The sequence below is a fragment of the Humulus lupulus genome, chromosome 4, assembly GCF_963169125.1.
Source record: "Humulus lupulus chromosome 4, drHumLupu1.1, whole genome shotgun sequence".
Lineage (NCBI taxonomy): Eukaryota > Viridiplantae > Streptophyta > Magnoliopsida > Rosales > Cannabaceae > Humulus > Humulus lupulus.
The window spans coordinates 37,100,576-37,108,143 of record NC_084796.1 but is presented as its reverse complement, the minus strand read 5'-3'; the positions used below and the strand labels follow the sequence as shown (position 1 = coordinate 37,108,143).

Below are 7,568 nucleotides of genomic sequence, written 5' to 3'. Positions count from 1 at the left end.
ATTGGCTTGTTGGTATTTTTTTTTTACTTGCGCTTGTGCTTTAAAGATGGATACATGTTGGAGAGCTTTCTTTTTCATTATTACAAGAGAAATGCTTAGGACAAAATACCTAATTAGTCTGTATTTCTGAACACATGTTCTCCGTATTGGTGAATTTATTATATTGACATAGAGTTTTTTTGGGGTGCAATCTTTATTCTTTATTTTGTAACAAGTTGATTTTGTATTAGTTAGGTCCACAATTTTTTCAAATTGTATCATTTAAGTTCTTAAATACTATTTTTATTTTTTTTCTTTCAAAATACATAAATAAAATATAAAAAAAAATGAATCAATCTTTAAAAAAAATTGGACCACTTAATTTTTTATAATACCAAACATGACATTGATTTTTTTTAAAATTTTTCATAAACATTTTAAAAAATATTTAATAGTTTTACAAATTAAATTATTTTTTCATTAAAAAAAATTCTTACTTATATATATATTTTAAATGTTAATAACTGAACTATCATGAGATTGCCAATAATTTGATATAATAAAATTAATCTAGATGCATAACAATTCTAATGTGGAATAAACATATTGTTATATGAAAATTAATAGGATCGAATATATGTACCTCCAGCCATTGATTTGTTGAACCTCGATCTAAAAACTTTAGATCTACAAAAGAAAAGAAGAGAAATTAGAACGAGTACATGGACTTCCAAGCTCTCACTAACTCTTTTAGATGGAGTTACTGAAAGTCAGGATGAGCAGCGAGCTTGGGGATCGGTACTCTATATTTATAGAGTGAGACATCTCATTAGAGTCTCTGCCACAGATTGAGATATTCTCTCAATTAGTTAGTGTTATACCCAGATTTCGAGCCATGGTAAATGTGACCTCGAAAGTTGGATTCGCAACGAATGGTCTCGTAAGGATTAGAGTATGTTCCAGGATTGTATATCGAGCCTGCAAAGTACGATATATGATCTCGAATATGGTGACCTCGAAACGATCTTGATCTCGAAGGGTAGCTCCGAGAACACACTCATCCTCGAGGACGACTTCGGATCGGGGGTCTCGAGCTCGATGTGCATACGATCTCGAAAGACACGTGATCTCGGGAGATGTCATTAGCTCGCACAATGACGTGGGACCTGGGATGCTAAAGCCTTAGAGATACGCGATAACCACCTTGAATACCTACAAGTATTATAAATATGAGATGTAATCCTCATTTATTAATGTAAATCCCCAAGAATCGTGGGATATATTTTGGTCAGTTATGCGTTTCCTGGTTTTCAGGGACGTTTCCTTTTATATCTGATTATAGGCATTTAAAGCCATTTATTTTATTCACAAAAGAGTAACTACCCAAAATATGTGGGATAGTATTCTGCATCCTTCTCTATAAATAGAGAAGCCATGCACCATTGTAATGGACCGAAATTCTGATCCTTGAGAGAAAACTCTGAAGAATTCATGCTTAAGAATTTTCAGAGATAATCTTGAGATTAATAATAGAGACTCGTGGACTAGGCAGATTTAACTGCTGAACCACGTAAAAATAGCGTGTTTGATTTGTTTTATTTCGTTTAGCCATTGTCATTCATTGTTTACGTGCTCTTCTTTCACTGTTTGACGAAAAACGGCGTCAACAGTTTGGTGCTTTCATTGAGAGCCTTAAGCATTCATCCCTGAGAGATTCATGGCTACAAACAATCAGAACACCCCTGATGAAAGCTACCCAAGGCGTCCTGGAAAACAACCAATGGAGAACCCGGATGCTGAGGAGAGAAGTGGGTCCTCCGATTCCCGGGGACCACCGCCTCCACCGAGGGATGAGGATATGTACTACAATCCTGAGCGTTACGTTCCTATTGTAGAATTGGAAAACCGGCAATTGAAACAGCTATTGGCAGAAGCCAACAAACAGAATGAGGAGTTGACTAGGATGGCCGCAGAGGCGCAGGTTGCTCAGCCCCCGCCTCCGCGCGAAAACCAAGTCCCTCCTCCAAGGGACGTGCATGTTCCTCCCCGGAGGCCCCGTGGACGTCCACGAAAAGATGCTTCCACAAGGAGGCCGACTCAACCTCCGATACCAGCAGAGCCATCTGCTCCTCCTAGGCCCCAGAGGAGTACCCGAGCTCGGGTCTCGCCTAATCCACCTGTGGAAGTGCCTGCAGGAACTGAGAATAACCGAGCTCCTACCGAGGCTCGGACTCAGGTTCCTGGTAGTGCATCGAATGCGACTGACCCATCTCGGGCAAATTCTGGACCCTCTAGGCCGAGGCAAGGGCGGCAGCCACTGTCGCCTATACGGTTCCCTCCGTCTCCCATAAGATATCCTTCACCTCCCCGCAGAAACGCTCAACCTGTTCGAGATCAGGATCAAGGGCGTACGGGGGATAGACAAGGACACAGGGAGACTTTCCAAGAACGGAGAGGTGCACAATCTGAGAAAAGTCAGACGTCTCGGTTGTAAAGAACGCCCTAGACTAATACTTACAAAATATTCGCATAACATAGCTTATAAAGAATACCATCCATTATTAAAGTCTCAGGGGACTTATTTAAAATCATGCAAGTTGGCGCCATGAGTTTAAAATAAAACATAGGTTTTTATGCAAAGTTCAAAGAAAACCAATTAAGTTAAATAACAGAGTCCCACTGATAATTTAGGAAAAGTCCCTTAAAACAAAACATAATTTAAATGGCGTTCTACGTTGATCGTTTTATCGTCCATAGGATTGCCCCACGCCATACACCCCATGATGAAGAACTCCTCACGTCACCACGCGTGCCATAGAGAAATCCTATTTGCTACCTGGAAGGAAAGTAAGGGGGTGAGCTAAAAGCCCAGTAAGGAAGTACAAGCAAATAAGCAAGTAAGAAAAACAACAAACAACCAAACACTAACGTTCACCTAACACATCATGGTATAGCATAACATAATCGTAACATTTCATCATATCATAACATAAATATGACATATCAACATATCATAACATAAATGTGACATATCAACATATCATAACATAAGTGTGACATATCAACATATCATAACATAAATGTGACATATCATCATATCATAACATAAATGTGACATATCAACATATCATAACATAGATGTGACATATCAACATATCATAACATAAATGTGACATATCATCATATCACAATCATACAGCATACATGATGAGCATGGAACGCTAGTTGTCCATGTCACCCTATGAGGTAAACAGGAGATCACTGGTCCTTGAATAACCTCGGCGCGTCCGCCCTAGGAGTCACGTCTCAATGTCCTTAGTAACTCGTACGATGTATCTGACATCGAAATCTGTTTGATGTATCTAACATCACATTCTGTTTGATGTATCTAACATCCATACACATATCACATTCAACAGATCATCACATTAAGGCATTCATAATTTCATAACAGTTCATTCATATAACAGTCTTACCATTCATAGCATAAAATCATAAAATCTATCTAACTTCCTTACCTCAGGTCCAAGCTAAGAATTTCACAATCTTTTCAACGAGCCTATATCATAATCAAAATAACGTTTCTTAGGTTCATAAAATTACTATTTTGCCCTTCCATACAACTCATGTGTGCATGGGCCATGCACTCATGAATATAGTTACACTAAAACATGCAATTATCGCCAAAAGAATAATGCTCGTTCTACCCATTTTACTAACATGATTGCTTTATAAAAATTACATAGTTGCATAATAATCATGATTTTGGACGCAAAAGTTGATTTGCATGTAACATGCATACGTGGGAACGTTGCGTAATAAAGACGTTTTCAAAAACGATAATTCTACATTTCTTGCTTTTATTGTTTGAAAATCAATAGACATATTACATGCTTTCTTAAAATTTCTAAGTTGATTAAATTTCTCAAAACTTTATTTTATTTTAGCTCAAAATAAAATATGTGACATTTTCATTAAATAAATATTAATTTATCAAGAATTAACCAACAAGCTTGGATTTAATTAAAATACCTATTTTAACATGTTTCTTTAGAAAAATATATTTTATTATTGTGTTACAAAAATGATGTGAAAAATATATTTTAAGTGTGGAAAAATACATTTTGATTTAATTTATTTAAGACTTAGTTTTTAAGTAGTAAAAACTCATATGTGACAATTTAATAATAATTGTTAACCTTTTTAAAACAAACTTTCAGCCACTATTTATTTTATTCAAAAATCACAAATAAATAGAGTTTAAATATTTTTCTCAATCAAAATAAAGAAAAATCATTATTTATCAAAATATGCATTCATACCATTAAAATATCATTTTTCAATATTACCATAACTTAGGAAAAATAATTTATTCCAAAAATTAATCAAATTCATTTGTAGTGAAACTTACTTCACATTTTATTACAAAATTCCAGCAACAATTTTTTTATCATTAAAATCACCATATTCAATTTATAAACTCATTTTTTTTCTCAAAATTCAATAAAAATTCTGTAGGAAGTTAATTGAGTAAAATATCATAACATGAGACTTAAAATCCTCTTTTAAATTTCATAAAAATTAACATATTCATCAAGAACATTATTTATGCACGCAACTCATCTTTTTATCAACTTTTACCCAATTATTTGAAAAAAAACAGCAAGCTTAATTCTTTGTAAAACTCAACTTTTGTCTCAAAAATTACATAAAATCATTCATGCCTATAATCTCATTATGCTCTTATAATATGCATGATTCCACTAACATAATCACATGAATCCTTTTAAAATCATTTGTTGCAATTCTATGAAAACCAACAAAAAATTAACAATAAAAATAGCATATAGTAAATTTATAAGCACCATATTCACATATGCCTTTTATTAACCTAGCATATTTCTATCATCATTTTCATGCATCTTATAATTTAATCATTCAAAATATACCATGCATCTAACAAGATTTCATGATCAAAATATCAAGATTACCACTTATTCTCTTACCCATATATCATAGATCCTAAAACATGGATCAAACATATTGTAAATCACACAACATATCAAGAACACCCTTGGGTGTACCTAGGCCGAAATCACCTTACAAGTGTTCATAGATTATAACAATTTTTTTTTATGCATAGCAAAATTAACATCACAACCCTTAAACACAAATCATGCCCTCACAAAAATCCAAATCCTATACATCAATCCTACCCAAAATCAACCATTAGCACCATTAGCAAAACCTCATATACAACCCACCAAAAACAATATAAGGCTAAGGAAAAGACCATTACCTCTCTTGATTGTAGAATCAAGAACACAAAAGATCAATACCACAAACTCCACACCCTTGTTCAAGCCTAGGGTTTTTATGGGAAAGCCACCATGAAGAGAAGGAAAGACCCAAACACACACAAGAAAATAACACAATCAAAATCATATTATCAAATAAAAAGATTATGTAAAAGAGAAAACAAGAAGACATACTCTAGGGGGGTTCCTCTTCACTTTCTTCTTCCTTCTTCCTTTCTTTCTTTCTTCCTCTCTCTCTCTCTCTACACGCCACTCTCTCTCTCTCTCTCTCTCTAGGTCACGGCAGCCACACACACACACAAGAGCAATGGCTCTTCTCTCCTTTCTTAGCCCCTTTATCACAAATCCTCTCATAAAGTCTCCCCAAACAATATTAAGGTAAGTTTCCATTTCTCTTTTATTTTCCTTGATTTTTCTTTATTTCAAAAAGATACAAAGGGATAAGATATGATCATGCCTATCCCCAAATGATCATGGTCTTCAAGTCTTTATTTTCTTTTACCATTTTAAGGAAATATTCCATTCCCACTAGGTCACACGCCCACTCCTCATTTCCCTTTTCTTTTCTTCTTTTTTTTTTTTTTATAAATAAATTACTCAATTAAATCTAAAATAAGGAAACCTAAAATGTGTAGAAAATCTACACATGTGCACCATGCTACCATGCACTAGCACACACTAAATTACTAGGGTGCATTACTATCTATCATGCACCTTAGTGCATTCCACCATAGCTCACATAAATACCTCATTTGTCACACTTAAATAAAATGTAACACTAATAGTAAGATAACATGTTACACAATTAATCACTTATTAAATTAATTAACCAAAACATTTCTAACAATTAAATAAAATAACAAACAATCAAATAAAACAAATAAACAATTAAATAAAATAACAACACTTAAATAAAACAATTCATCACACTTAACATTTAAATCAAATAAAGCACAAAATTTAAATAATCTAAAAAAAAAAATTTTGGTGCACTACACCGGTCTCGCACTGCGGAGACGAGGCGACATTGGAAGAACTCATCGCGAAATGACCGATCGATGAGTTTCACCAGTGACGAGTCCGGAGAGACCAGGTCCGTCAGTAAACACGACCGAGGTCGTAAAAATACTGGAAGCCGCAAGAATCGTCCTGACCTGCGAAATCATCTAAATCAGAGCAGGGGGAAGGGAGATCAGACAAATCCGGACCTAAGGAATCACCTGAATGGGCGTAGATATCCCTCACGGAGACGCGAGCCTGGAATCATGATCGATGACTGTCAATTCCAGACACCACCTAAGGACCCAGTCCAAGAAAGGATCGAACAGCTCGAAAAAGCCTTTAGGCTTTTAAAGAATGAACAAGGGAATGGTCGATATGAGGACTCTGACGAGGAGCTCGAGCCGTTTGCTCCACATATTTCTAACACTCAATTCCCTCAAGGGTTCCTGATTCCTCACGTCCCAGCGTTTGAAGGAAAAACCGACCCATGCAGTCACCTGAGTACATTCAACACTATTATGAGAGCTAGTAACGTGGGTTACGAGCTCAGATGCATGTTGTTTCCAACATCATTGGCCGGACCTGCCAAGAGTTGGTTCGAAAAGTACAAGAGACACTCGATAACTTCATGGGATCAGTTGTTTAGAGACTTCAAGAAGCAGTTCCGAGCTATGATGGGAGTCAGACCAGAGGCATCCACTTTGACTAACGTCCGACAACAACCGGGCGAAACACTGAAAAGCTACCTGACAAGATTTAATCTAGAGGTCGCCCGAGCTCGAGATGTGGATGACAGTGGGCACCTGATGGCTATCCGAGCGGGGGTTTTACCCGGAAGTGCCCTTTGGGATGACATGCAAGGGAAACCGGTGAGGTCAATAACCGAGTTTAACAGACGGGCGCAGAGATTTGTCAATGTAGAGGAGGCGAGTTCAACGCTCAAGGCGACCTCGCAGACCGAAACTACAACGATAAACATTAACTCCGCCTCAACCTCGGCTGACCCAGCAGCTCCACAGCCTACCTCGGAGAATCCCTCCAAGAGGAAAAAGAGCGAGGGAAATAACCCCGAGGCTGAAGGGGGAAAGAAAAAGAAAGGAGAAAGGTATTTCTCCGTATATAAAGTGCACACCGAGCTCAACGAGTCTCGGGAAAACATATACCTGGCTAATGAAAACCAGGTCCCCTTCAGGCGTTCGGACCCAATGAGGAATCAAAAATCCAAAAGGGATTCCAGTAAGTATTGCCGGTTCCATAGAGACACCGGAC

General features: G+C 36.6%; 1 long non-coding RNA gene across 2 annotated transcripts; it reads right to left on the bottom strand.

Moving 5' to 3' along the window:
* Nucleotides 1–2,518: 2,518 nt before the first annotated feature.
* Nucleotides 2,519–6,273, bottom strand: LOC133828929 (uncharacterized). Of its 2 annotated transcripts, XR_009891394.1 has the most exons (4): nt 5,472–6,273; nt 5,279–5,344; nt 3,498–3,538; nt 2,519–2,815 (listed from the first exon to the last, which is right to left on the bottom strand). It is a non-coding gene; the product is annotated as an uncharacterized LOC133828929 (long non-coding RNA). The 2 variants fall into 2 exon arrangements; XR_009891395.1 differs by lacking the exon at nt 3,498–3,538.
* Between the last annotated feature and the right edge of the window lie 1,295 nt (nt 6,274–7,568).